The following is a 15,254-nucleotide window of genomic DNA, read 5'->3' as shown; positions in this document are numbered from 1 at the left end:
CTACCTCAGGACCCAGCAATACCACTCTTAGGCATATACCCAAAGGATTCTCAGTCATAATAGAAATATATTTGTTCAACTGTATTTATAGCAGCATTTTTTGTAATAATAAGAGACTGTAAACAACTTAGATGCCCTTTATCTGAAGAATGAATCAAGAAAATGACGTACATTTACACAATGAAGTACTACTCAGTGATAAAAAACAATGACATCTTGAAATTTACATGCAAATGGATGGAACTAGAAAAAATATTCTGAGTGAGTTAACCCAGACCCAGAAAGATGAGCATGGTATGTACTCACTCATAAGTGGATACTAGCTGTAAAGCAAAAGTTAACAAGCCTATAGTCTATGACCCCAGAGAAGTTAAGCAACAAGGAGAACCCTAGAGAAACATATACAGATCCCTGGGAAAAGGAAATAGACAAGATCTCCTGACAAAATTGGGAGCATAGGAGTAGGGGGAGAAGAGAAGGTGGAAAGGGAGAAGGAAAGAAGGGGACAGGGATCAGAACTCGAGGGAACAGGATAGTCAAGATGGGCAGGACAGAGACAGAACAAGACACAAGGATGACACCAGTTAAGGTCCTAAGCAATAGTGGAGAGGGTGCCCGAACTGGGCTTGCCCTGTAGTCAGATTGATGACTATCTTTAATGTCACCATAGAGCCTTCATCCAGCAATTAATAGAAGCAGAGGCAGAGACCCACAATGGAGCTCTGGACTGAGCTCCCAAAGTCTAGTCAAAGAGTGGGAGGAGTGGGAATATGAGCAAAGATGTCAATACCATGATGGGGATATCCATTAACACAGCTTACTTGAACAAATGAAAGCAAACCAACTTCAGCTGGACAGGGAAAAAACCAGCATAGAATCAAACTAGGCTCTCAGAATGTGGGTGACATTTGTATGACTGGGGCAGCCTCCAGGGTCACTGGAAGTGGGACCAGTATTTATCCCTACTGCTTGTACTGGTTTTTTGGAATTCATTCTCTTTGGAGGGATATCTTGCTCAGTCTAGATACAGTAGGGAGGGCCTTGGTCTTTCCTCAAAACAATTTGAGGAGTGGATGAGGGTAAGGAGGGTAAGTTGGAGGAAATGGAAGGAGGAGAGTGAGTAGGAGAGTAGGATTGGGATCAGTATGTAAGACAAAAAAGATAGTTTTTTAAGTTAAAAAAGAAGTATGAGAAAGAAAGTATGAGAAAGGAAAGCTTTATCCTGTATAAAGGATAAAGCTCTGATTTCCTATCACGAACTATGCTTATATATGATTTGGTTTTGAATCATTTTTACGTTTCTCAGGTCTAACTTCCATTTATATGCAATAGGGTTGTTACTCTATGTCCTCCATACCGAGGCAAAACTCCAGCCCCTCCCCAACCTGCCTTGGCTTCTCTAGCCAGCCACCAGGCAAATTTCCTACAGGTAGGCTGCTCCAATATCCCCATGCCATCCATAGGACCCTAAAAGCTACAAGTCCCACTCTGCCCCCAAACCCTCATCCCCCCCCTCCATGCAACCTCAGAGGAATGCTGAAATACAAGCTGCAACAACACAGAGAGGACCAAGAGAGAGGATCAAAAGTAATTAATTTGTTCAAATTTAGATATTTAAAGTTTGTATTCAACCAAGTATATTTTGTCAAAAAATAGTAATTGTTGCTGTAGAGTGTTTTCTGATGCCGGATAACTTATTTGGTTGCATTATTCCCTTTTTACTAGCTGTTTTCAAAGTGTGTGGACATAGTTTGTATCTGAAAAGCTTTTTTTAAAACCTTTAATGTCCTTTGATTAATTCTTCAATTATTACAACTTTTCATTTCCTCTTTTCAACAGTTTTAGTGAGAGACTAAATAGAGCTATTTTCTGAGATTTCAACTTGGGGATCTATGAAGTTCTATTACTAATCCTATCTTATAAGCATGGTTTATGATGAGCTATGCATTTTTAACTTGTTTTATTTTTCCTTCACTTTCCAATTCTTCCCTTCAATTATATTACTGCTCATATCCACAGACACCCTCCAAATTGACTAGATCTTTATGGCTCTCCAAGGAGATACAATGTTCTAGATGCACATCATCCAGAATACATAAATGCTATCTGATAAATTCCATTATAGCGATTGCTTACCATATGCAGCTTCAAACTATTTATCAATTGCTTTGAGAGTTCACTAACTGAAAGAAAGCTAATGAAGTAATAAGAAAATAGCTCAGTTAGGAGTCATACTGATATGGATGTTTCTCTTAGTAGATCAAGTGAAAAATGTGCATCAAAATAAACAAATTAGTGGAATGTAGTAAAGTAATATTCAATGTGTATTGACCAGTTGTGATCTTGGACAGCTCCCACCATCGTGATTAATAGATATGCTTACATACCTTTGAAAAACTGAAAAAAAGCTCATCTCAAGAGGAAAAACCAAATTACATAAACATAAGAATAAATGAGAATGTGTTTTGAAGACATTATGAATGTATATTATGCTGGTAAAGATACTGGTGGTACTCCTATAAATTAATAAAAGACTTCATAGTAGTGATAGATGTAAGTTTCATTCAAGGAAATCTCTTGAACAAGTTAATTTCCAATATTCATTTAAATGTAATTTCAGAAAATATTCAAGGAAATATTTGTGCTTCTTATTTATGACATACTAGACACAATGATTTTGTGAAGTACTAAAAGAGAGTTCTAGAGTCTTAGTTCAGTGCCTGAGTGTACACAAGCTCCTTCCTGAAGGTCCAGACCTGCATAAACCACAAAGTGATTTAAATTCATTGATGGTCCTGATTACAACCTGGATTTGATTCAGCTTTGCTTTTGTGTTTGCTTATTCTTTGGGTGTCAAAAAATCATTGTGGAAAACAGAAATGAAATCAGGATTCAGGTGTGCATGAGGGCCCATTTTACTTCCCTTGTCCTTTATAAAGTCAAGCTTCCACTCACACTTTGATATGGTTTTCCAGCAGCATAAAATAACATAAAATTATGGTACTGATACTGTGTGTACTCTCATCTTCGTTGGTGATTGGAAACTTCAGTATAAAACATAATTCTGTTTCTCAGGAAGTCCTTTCACTCAAGCTTATTGTTCAACTTCTTGTGCTTCAAATTCTAACTATGGCAGCATTATAGGACCTTGAATCATCAGGAAACACAATACAGAACCCAAGTATGTCGCATTTGTTTCTAATTAAAGGCTTCTATTGGCAAGTTTGATCAAAACCTATGACACGGTCTCCTACTGGCTATCAAGTTGCCTACAGATATACAGAGAACAAATTCTAATGTAATCCATTATCGAGCTAATATCTATCTTTAAATGCAGGATTAAAACCTTAGTAGCATGCTGTTGTTACTTATTACCATTAACACAAATTGTGGAAAGTAAAAGAAAACAGAAAGTAACCTAATCAGTTATAGAACATTTGTACGCTGTTGCAGAATGAAGAAATGAGCATATTGGTTCCTATTCTTTGAGGTAAAGCAGATCAACTATACCCCAATCTTTATTATGACTTTAGAGAAGATTACTTACTTATAGAAGATTGTAATAGCCAGAGGAAACGGATGGCTATAATGAAACAGTGATTTCCAGACATATATTTCCTGGCAGTTCCACATATAAACTCCCTGAAATTGTGATGACGTGCACAAGACCCTAGCAAGTGGAAGCCAGACAAAATCATAGCACAGAGTTGAGAAATTTTTATAAAGTTCCACCTCTAGCTGAGAAGTTGTTGATAATTAGTAGCTTCCTGGAGAGGGGTGATTAGTTTTCTTTAAAGGTGTGCCTCTAGTACGTGGAAAATGCTGCAGTACACATGCAAGAGTATATAGCCAGCCCTAATGGGACTGGAGTTTTTTAGTGACAATACAAAGATAGGTAGTTACAGAATCAGTGGTGGATCTAGGAGGACTTTGGGCAGGGGAGAGGACATGATCAATATATTGTATATTACATTCTCAAAGGATTAATGAAAATTTATATTAAAAGATACCATTTTTACATAACTTGAGCTTAGCGGGTACACCGTGACATTTCTAAGTGATGCTGTAGTTAGTCATAGGCATCAGAATCAGATCAAAGTGACTTTTTATAATAACTGTGCCATTTACTATGAGTTTGGCAAAGAACAAATCCTTCAAGTCTCTGTTTTCTCATATGTGAATTTGCAAGAATCAAATGTGTGCCTTTGCAGAACACTTGGAACGATGTGCAGAGTACATGCTATTACTAGATGAGTGATGAATTACTGAACACCATAAAATTTCTAAAATTCAGGTGCCATCTACCAAGTCAATGAAATATACTTGGTTTCAAGATACTTGGTTATTAACAATTGCTCCATTATAGTTAAAATCCATTCTAAAATTTTTACCTTCTTTTCTTCTAATAGTTATACAAAGCTATTATTGAAGTCATGAGTAAATATGGGAATTGCTGATGTCTATCCTTTACACTTCCTCTAAGCACTCTGAATATTCTTTATTGGTTAACTTAAAAAAAATCTCAGCTTCTTTTACTCCAGATAGCAAGTTGTGCTTTGTGTTTCTCATTTGAGGGCTCTGGATGTACTGTCTTCCATATCTTACATAGTTAATAATTTGGAGTATGAATCCTTGTTGAAAGTACCTATTTCAACAATACCTCAAAACTTAGCTATTAGAGCAAAAATGTGAAGAGAGCATTTCCATGAATACAACATTAGTGCTTTGTATTTAGGAGGTGCCTTTCATCTACATCCCTCAAAGACTTCCACAAATATTATCTGATGCTTTAGTCACTGGACCGAGCTTCAAGCAGACCTGCTTTTCAAGGAGTTTTCTCAAAGTATAAGAGAGACTCCATGAGGGTAGGAGTTTGGATATCTGGTCAAAGTGGCAGAATGTTCACAAACATCTAAAAATAGTACATATAAAACATCACGTAACACACTATGACTGTGACTTAGAAGTATAATGATCCATAGGCACAGTTTTCATAGTAGATACATAAGCAGAGAGTTTACCATATTAACATTAAGACTAGTAGCTATATTAGGAGCTAATAATGTCTGAGCAGTTTTGTCATCATGTAATAGTCTTGCTTCACCATGTATCCAAATGGCATATTGATGATATTTTATGTTACGTGTAAAAAGCACAGGCATCAGCCAAGCTTATATTTCAAATGTTAAACATAATAGTTATTACATGTGGCAAACTTACTTATAGCTAGTTATTTATATAGTTAATGTCATACTTCTTAAATCTATTCACTTAGAATTGAAATCCATTTTTATTACAAAAAAGTCAGTGAAAACTGAAAAATGAACCTGGACATAATGCAGATACCTCTACATCACACTTCCTGCATATAAGGCTCAAGGAACATTGCAGAAGAGGGGCCAGAAATATTGTAAGAGCCATGTGGTGAAACAGTATGCTAGAAATTGCATAAACAAGATTAAAATAATATCAGTATCAATGAATATGTTTATGTGAAAATGGGAAATTATCAATGAATCTCAGCTTTAGACAAAGAAGTACAGGTAACTAATGACTGCTGGGAAAAGGAGAAGTAGGCCCTCCCATAGATGAATCTCTTATTGTTTATCCAATGCAGACTGATTATTCCTGAAACTATAAATACACTGTCTTAGCTGGAGTTTCTATTGCTGTGAAGAGACACCATGACGACAACAACTCTTCTAAAGGAGAACATTTAACTGGGGCTGGCTTATAGTTCTGAGGTTTAGTCCAATATCATCATGGCAGAAAGCATGGCGACACAGGCAGACACTGTACTAGAGAAGTAGCTGAGACTTTTACATCTGGATCAGCAGGCAACAGGAAGAGAGAGGGACAATGGACCTGGCTTGAGCATTTGAAATTGAAAGCTCACTCCCAGTGTGACATGCTTCCTCCAACAAGTTTCCCATCTACTCAAAACAAAGCAAAACAAAGCAAAACAAAACAAAACCACAGCTCCTAATAGCACCACTACCTATTACCCTATGGGAGTCATTTTCATTCAAGTCACCACACACAAATAACGAAAATGGACTTGGAAGGTAGTATTTATATATCTATGGATAATACATATGCATACACATACATATATATGTATATAACAATAATAATCAAATAAAATGGGCTATAAGCTTGAGAGTCGGAGGTATAGAAGGGATTTGAGAGAGGATAGTTGGCAGGGGTGGGTTGGAGGAAAATAAGGGGGTAAAGTAATGTAGTTATAAATAAATTAAAGTATATTAATCATTTTAAAAGAAGACTGATATATATTCACATATCTTGATGGTTTGGCTTCTACAAATTTTATTGTCTGTTAAAATATATACTTGCAAAATAAAAAAGAAAAAGTTCCCTCCCTCTGTCTCTATAAAGAGTGCACACTCACATGTGTGCTCATGCCTCTCATGGCGCACATATAGAGGTTGGAGTATATTAGAGTACATCCTTTGGCAGTCAGTTCTATCATTTAATCCCATGTCCTGGAAATCAAATTCAGGTTCTCAGGGTTGGTGGCAGTGGATGTTTCTATTGATTGCTGTCCCTCACAATTCGTTATCATGGACATTGTGGCTATGGTTATTTTAGGAAGACAAATCATTTAGGGACTGTGTAAAACAGTCTTTTTTCTGTAACCCAGGTGAGAAAAAAATGACAACAAAGATCTTAAATTTTACTAAAGCCTAGAAAACACAGCATATTTATGTGTCTGTCTATCTATCTATCTATCTATCTATCTATCTATCTATCTATCTATCTATCTATCTATCCATCCATCATCTATCTTCAATGGAAAAACTAGTAGCTTCATTTACTATATCTTCATATTATTAATATTTTATTGTTCCTCTAGTCTCGTATTATACTTTCTTATTCATATAAGTATTATGCTATAGAATTAGACTATTTGAAAAATAGCAGTTATTAATAGTGTGGACATTTTAATTATTCTGGGGGATATAAATAATTCTCATCTCTTGGAAGACAGCACACTTTACAATTATGGATTGTATCTATCTTGAGATTTAAAAATAGGAGTCTCAGAGCAGGGAAGAAGCAGCTAGTTCGAGGCCTTGGGTACATTGGCATTAAACTAGCTCCATTTTCTGGTACTCAGCCATCTCTCTTGGGCTTCTAAGGAAACCACATTAATTGTGTTTACATTGCACTTGCCATTCATCTTTATTGTAACCAATGGAGATAAAATGTTGACTCTGATTTCAACATGGAGTAACTTAAACTGAAATCTATTAATAGGTTACTTTATTTGTACCACAATTTAATTTGCTCAACACAAGTAATTAATTTTCTCTTTCTGATTTTCTGTAGCAAATGTCTTAAGCTCACTAGTACCTGTATAACAAATGCAATTCATAGCAACTTAGACTTATTTGGAGTGCAGTTTTTATTCTAAGTCAATCCAGAAAGTACTGTAAAAGATAATGGCTCAAAGAAGACAAGTGAACAATTTACAACCATAATTTCTCTTTTCTACATATGGTTCTGTGAGCATCTAACCATATTTACTAATGGAATATTATGTGGAGAAATAAATTCTTTTTTATGGAGCAATTGCCATTCATGACATCAATCTTTTCCTATATGGAGAATGCCAAGATAGTTTCAAATAAATAACAAAAAATAGATCTATTTAAGCTATGAATCATATGTAGGGATTTTTGTTCCTTAAATGCACTTCAGAGTTAAAACAATTGATAATTATGAGGAGAGATTAGGGGCTTAGTAACTCTACAAATAGTAACAGTGCGTATGTTACTCAGTAAAAAAGCTGTAACAATTGGTCATATTTTATAAGCACATAGCATAATGCTTCATAGATATGTCAACATCTAATGACTAACAATCTTGTGGATACTAAATCTGGTTTCAGAAATCTGCGTAAAGGGGATGTAGATCAATTGATACAATGTTTGCCTAGTATACATAAAGGTTTGGGTTTGATCTTCAGCACTGTATCTACTGTGTTTAATTGTGTGTGTTCACAACACCAGCACCTGGGTTGTAGATGCAGGAACAACAAAAGTTCAAGGCTATCCTCAACTACATAGTAAGTTCAGGTCAAGTCTAGGCTACTTTAGGGTGAGTTTAAAATAATTTTATACACGAAAATGTATATATTATACAATATCATAAGAATCATTAAACACGTTAAACAAAATGTCACGCTTTGTATGTTAAATATATTTAATTTTATGCTTTCCAGTCATACTATAATAAAAACCCAGATGAAAAAATTATACTGACATGTATACATATAGAAACATTCATGGTATTTGATAATATAAGGAGAGCAAATTAAATATGTATAGAAAGAACAATATGGTATATAATGCATTTCTATTTCTATACAATGACATAGGGTATTATCTGGGCCATGGAGTGAGCTTTTGCGGCCATGAATATATATCCTTGAATGTGCTTTGCCCATTAAAAATTAAAATTATATTCTTCAAAAATGTTGTTATAATTTGATATCTGCTGTACATATATATATATATACCTATATTTTTCAAAATAAAACATGTAGATGTAACCAATTTATACAATATTTCTATTTATGAAAAAAATTTTAAAATGTACAATGGACACATATATTCTAGAATCCTAAAAATCACAAAAAAGTTTATAGAGAAGTCTAATGTGTAGAAATATATGAACAATAATATTTTCCTGAAATGACTTTTAAATTATTGTTCATCTCATGTGGCAAAGGAAAACACTGAACACATAGAAAATTCTTCTGTAATGGCATAAATATTTCCAAGGTACATATTTAATGAGGAATTCTAATGGATAATATATATGGAATGTATAAAATTGTCTTAGTCACTGTTCTGTTGCTGTGAGGAGATACCATGACCAAGGAAGCTTATAAAAAAGTTGTTTCGCCGGGCGGTGGTGGCGCACGCCTTTAATCCCAGCACTCGGGAGGCAGAGGCAGGCAGATCTCTGAGTTCGAGGCCAGCCTGGTCTACAAGAGCTAGTTCCAGGACAGGTTCTAGAAACTACAGGGAAACCCTGTCTCGAAAAACCAAAAAAAAAAAAAAAAAAGTTGTTTCATTTTGGCCTTGCTTACAGCTTTAGAGTGAGTCCATGACCATGATAGTTAGGAGCATAGACATGCTGCTGCAACAGTAGCTATATAGGTTTGCAAGTTGGACACAGAAATTGAGAGGGGGGGACAGAGAGAGACAGAGACAGACAGAGAGACACAGAGAGAGAGACAGACAGAGAGAGACACACAGAGAGAGACAGAGACAGACAGAGAGAGACACAGAGAGAGACAAAGGCAGAGCAGAGACCGGGTCAGCATGGTCTTTTGAAACTTCAAAGCCCTTCCATCCTTAGTTCCACACCTCCTCTGACAGGGTTAAACCTCTTAAGCCTTCTCAAAACAGTTCCAAAAACTAGAGGCCCAGTATTCAAATAAATGGGCCTATAGGGGCCATTCTCATTCAAACCATGGGTCAAGTCAATAGTAAAAATGAATGACCTGATAAAGGAATAGATAAAATATGCTGAGTAGACATTTTCCCAAAGAAGTTCTACAGATGACCAATATAGATATATGAAAAGATACTCAATATGGCTCTTCAGGGAGAAGTAAACAAAAACCACAGTGAGCTTTCTCTTTTTCCCAGTAAGAGGTGCATTCTAAATATTCAGGAAATAAAAAAATTGAAGAATGCTGTTAGAATATAAACTGGTACAGGTGCTATGGAAAACAATATTAAAGTTTCCAAACAATAAAAATGGTTGTTTTATGATCTAGCAATCTCACTTAAGGAAATTTATATAAAGTAGTTGAAAACAGAGTTTTTCAAAATATATTTGCACACCCATAGTCATTGTAGCAAAGATATGATGTTATCCCACGTATCCGTTCACAAATAAAGGTCTAAACAGAATGTGATATATAGAAACAATGGGATTTTATTTAACCATAAGGGAAATCCTACGATTTGTAATGGTACAGATAGAACTGGAAGGTATTTTACCAAGAGAAATAACTCAGACTCAGAAAGACAAATAGTACTAATAGCAGTTATATAAAGAATTTAAAGTAGTGGAACTTTGTAATAAAAGAATTTGTTAGTTCTGGAACTGGTGGGTTGGAAAACAGGTTTGATAAACGTATAGACGAGATGAAAAGTTCTAGACATCTGTTGCAAAACAGTATAAACACAATTCAAATTATTGCATGCTTATAATTAGTTAGTCCGTATCACCCATTTTATGGCACATATAATCTTACTACAATAAAAATTCAAAGTTTCATCAGTAGCTGGAATGCTTATTTTACTCCAGGCATATTTTGATGGCATGAGAGTGAGCATTATTTAGGTTCCTTGACTGAATGCAAATATTATACAGGAAACGAGTTATACATGATGATTACATGGTTATGAACAGGGATCTGATGGCGAACACATGCATTGTGGTATTCTTAATTATTATTAGTTTTAGTGAACATTAAAAGTTTAAAAGTTTTAATGTATTAAATTGCATACAAATAATATGTGTTCTATTCTTTAATTTGTATAGTGGAAATGTGAAACAAGCACTAGTTTGTAAATAATTAGAGCAGTTGTTAAGTGACAATAAAACTAAAAATCATAATTTTACTAAATATCCAAAATACGGGGGGGGGTACAGAACTAGATATTTAAATAAAATAGATTGGTAGATGGATAGTTAGATGGATAGATAGATAGATAGATAGATAGATAGATAGATAGATAGATAGATAGATAGATAGATAATCTCAGTTCACATTACTATAACAAAATACCATATACTGCATGGCTTGAATAATAGAACATTATGTTCTCACAACTTGGAGACTGAAGTTTGAACTTCAACATGCTGACCTCATTGGTTTCTCTGGAGGGTTTTATTCTTAGCTTGCAGATGGCAGGCTTCTTGCCATGTCCTCCTATGTTGAAGGAAGAGTGAGTCTCTTCTCATAAGTGCATTATTCTCCCATGAGGGTGAAGTATAATGGCATTATCTAGACCTAATTATTCCCCTAAACCCTTTCTCCAAATACAGTCATATTGGTATTTAGGGTAGCAGGATCATGTTTTCTTTCTGGCTAGGACTTCAACATAAGAATTTGGGTGCGGGGAGCATAGCTGAGTGTATAGCAGCAACTAATCAGGACAGCATACTAACATAAGATGTATACTTTCATGACAGGTTTTTAAAATGTGTTTATTTTATGAATAACTTAATTTTACATTATGCATAATAGTTGAGCACAGGAAAATTTTTTAAAACTTACTTCTTACTGTACTTTGCACCCTACACTAGGTAGGATAATTTATGAGCTAACATGCCTTTAAAAATTGTTATGTACACTTGAAATTAAGAATCTAAATTCGAATATAATTAATCTAGAACAGATCGGGTCTCAGACATTCTTAGTGAATGGTTTCTACGGCATTTAATTACTTTCAGTTCTCTGACAGAGAGAGGTGCAAATATCATTCCATTTATTTATCATCCTGTCATCATTCTCATTATAAGACATGGTAAGTTATTGGTATTATAAAATTGTGGGTGTAATAAATAAATACATTTAAATACAAGATGAGGAAAAATGAGGCATGGAAAATTTATATTATTTTTCCAAGTTCACGTGGTTACCTAATAGAGGCATTTGAGAGGAGCATGCCTTCCTTTACTCCAACTTTAATGGCTTTCTACCATTATAAAAAGTGGTTATCAGCATGTCTTTCAGAGACTACAGCAAATGTTGGAGCTAGAAGAGCAAGATGCATTTATGCTTTCTTTATTAACTTTATACTAAAATTATACAAATAAATCTGTTATTAAGTATATTCTTCCATTTCACCTAATAGCTGTTTCTATCTGAGCAATCATCACAAGGAACAGTGAGTGGTCAACAAAAAGGAGGTCAGACAGCTATCATGAGGAGAAGGTAAGTGTATACACGGGAACACGGTGACTGAAAGAGCATGGCCTAGCAAACAGTGTCAGAGTTCCGAAAGAAAGCCCACAAGGTTTTACCGAAAAGTTTAATGATATACAGAGAAGGGAAATGGGCCTCTTGTAAAGGAACGAAGTAACTTGGTGGCTTGAGGAATGAATGACATGTGGATATTAAAAAAAGGGAAGCAGAAGTAAATAAAGGGATAAAGACAAAGAACAAAAATGACAGATGATTTCATATTTTTCTGACCCCAAACTGGCTATTTAATTATCCAAGAACAAACTTTTCAACTGGCTATTGTTGGGTTTATTATATAGTCAAGTCATAATGTTAAAAGTGAATGTCACATCTCTCAAAGAGCCCTAAGAGAAGTCATAGAAACAACTGCGCATTCAACATGACCTTAGTTTCAGCACGATTTTTCAGTTGCCAATTTCATTACTTCGAATTATTGTCTGCTGTTGTGAAATGTTTCCTGCTGTGAATGTACTATAATGCATTGTTTTGAACTAAAAGCATATTGTTTGCCTTCGCTGTAAGCGTTCTTAACCCAAGGTTCCTGGAAAAAAATGTTTAACAGAAAATTGTATGCTCATTTTTGCTTTTGACCCACTTAGAATTTAATTATGTTTTGAAAAAGAACATTATTAAATTTACCCTCATACTCTATCGTATGTCTCCCCACAACAATTCCTTCCCAACTTCATGTGATATTTTCTTTAATCACCTGTCTCCCCCTACATACTGCCAATGTGTCCCTGAGTGTGGGGCTGTCTTCTGGGGCACATGCAGCATAACACTGGCCACATTTCTGAAGAAAACTGACTCTCCCAGCACCCATCAACTGACAATGGCATCCCAGCCAGGAGTAGGACTTTAGAGTACACTCCACCTCCTTCCATGCTGAGATTTTGGCTGGCTTGTTATTACAAAGATTTCGTCTATAGAGACCCAGCTACTGTGAGTCATTTGTATGACAGTTCTTTCATTTCCAGAAGCTTCTTTTTGCTTCAGGTAGTTATTAATACAGAGACACTCAACTGGTCAATGTGCAGAGAATATGGGACTGGGAGATTTCAGTCCTAAATGTGACATCTACATCACTCCTTTCCCTAAGGCTCAGGGAAAACCATGGAAGAAGGGGAAGAAAGAATGAAAGCCAGAGGTAAGGCCGGGCGGTGGTGGAACAGGCCTTTAATCCCAGCACTCGGTAGGCAGAGGCAGGTGAATCTCTGAGAGTTCGAGCCCAGCTTGGTCTACAGGAGCTAGTTCCAGGACAGGCTCCAAAGCTACAGACAAATACTGTCTCAAAAAAAATGAAAGGAAACAAAAGAGCCAGAGGTAATGGATGAGTACAGTGAAATAACTGGGCTATTAGGTTACATCAGATACTAAATTCTATTATAAACATGCACAAATGAAAGCACATCTGAACAAAAGCTTGATGTCAATGGGAAGGCATGAGATATAAAGGTTTTTGTCTTTCCAGAAACCTTTGTGTTGTTACCCCTACTGTCACATAATTAATTTGTAAATACTCATTTTATAAATATTATAGGTTTCATGTGAGGTAGTTCCTCATTTTTAGACCAATTTATATGTATGATCAGTGCCATTCCAGCAAATGAGTCATCCAATCCTGTACTCAATTCACTTGGCACTATATCCTGGGTTTGCGATTAAATTGAGATAGTCTTCTTAGATGTGCATCCGTCTCTTTCTGGAGGATATTCAAAAGTATTAATGTGATACTATTTTGTATCCCAAAGCAGATTGAGGTCTTGTTGAATAACATTGTAACTGTCACCTTAGGAACCTCCATTTCCAGGATAATTAGTACAAACTAGTAAGTTTTTGCCGGTATGTATGACCACATATAACTATGATTGGCAAGGCTTGACTAAGTTTTGGCCCAGCAATTATTTAGTAAATTATGTTGCAAGTGTTTATTAAATGTGACTTTATCACATTCCTGACTTCTATAAAGGCATAAGTATTCTTTATAGACAATATATTCCCATGGGAAGCTGTTCTGTGCTCCTGGAAAGAGGAACATGGGAAATCAACATGGGCAAGGATAGGGATGGGTTGTACAACTGGTAGAGAGACATAAATCTTTGTCTTGACATTTCAATTTCATAACCAATTAGGTGTTTTTGCAGCTGTGCAGTATAAGGAACACGAAAACATGGGAAAAATAAGAATCAAAGAAATCTACTGGGGGTTACTGGGTAGAAGTAATGGTGTACAAAGATTTGGTGTTATGCAAGACAGTACCTGATGACAATTGTTTCCAAGTGCTTATTTCTGAATCTTTTATACACGTGTCTATTTTTGTCCTCCAAAAAAGTAGGGTAGAGAGCTTCTTATGTTATTAATCCATGTATGACCTAATGCCATGCCTCACTAGATAAGCTTGATGGCTGGGTGAAACCTGGGCTCTAGTTTCTTCAACTAAATTGAAGCAAAGGTCAATGGAATACATTTTTTGAAGAATGCTTTGCTGAAAATAAATGGTTTTTATTAGAAAACGTCAAATTTAGTTTAAAATGCAATCAGAATAATTACATTGGATAAAGCTTTAAAGATTAAAAAGATATGATTTAATTCATAATTCTATTCTAAGCTTCTGCACTTCTTCTCCTGTCAAACTCCATTGCTTACCATTCAATAGACCATTGGTTATTTCTATCTCTACACCTTTACATTATATATATATATGTATGTATGTATGTATATATATATATATATATATATATATATATATATATATACACATACATGTCTGAAGACCAATCCTGTCTTTTTCAGTAAGAAGTTTTTGAAATTTTGGCACATGCCTTTTATCCCAGCATTCAGGGAGGCAGAGGCAGGTGGATCTCTGTGAGTTTGAGGACAGTCTGGTCTACAGAGTGAGTTCAAGTACAGCCAGGGCTAGACAGAGAAACCGTGTCTCAAAAAAGCAAAAAACAAACAACAACAAAGTTCTTGAAATCTAAAAGAAAAGTGGATGAAGGGGAAGGAGAATCTACTCAAACACATTTGTTCAAAAATGACACCATGACAGCCAATATTCTATATCCCAATTTTAATATAAGCAGCTATTTCTTATTCTGATCTCCAAGAACACAGTATTTGAGATGTAGCTACTGAAACCATGTGGTAGCAGGGAGAGAAGAGATACAGAAAATAAATAGCAGATCCAAACCCAGACACTGTACCATACAGATACCAGGAAATACAATCTTGCTACTCA

General features: G+C 35.4%; 1 protein-coding gene across 3 annotated transcripts in view; it reads right to left on the bottom strand.

The window, feature by feature from the left end:
• Nucleotides 1-15,254, bottom strand: part of Tenm1 (teneurin transmembrane protein 1) — a 572,293-nt gene that overhangs the window by 381,115 nt on the left and 175,924 nt on the right. The gene's annotated exons all lie outside the window — the stretch shown is intronic.

Source organism: Arvicola amphibius, chromosome X (assembly GCF_903992535.2).
Source record: "Arvicola amphibius chromosome X, mArvAmp1.2, whole genome shotgun sequence".
Taxonomy (NCBI): Eukaryota; Metazoa; Chordata; class Mammalia; order Rodentia; family Cricetidae; genus Arvicola; species Arvicola amphibius.
This window is presented reverse-complemented; position numbering and strand designations above follow the sequence as displayed.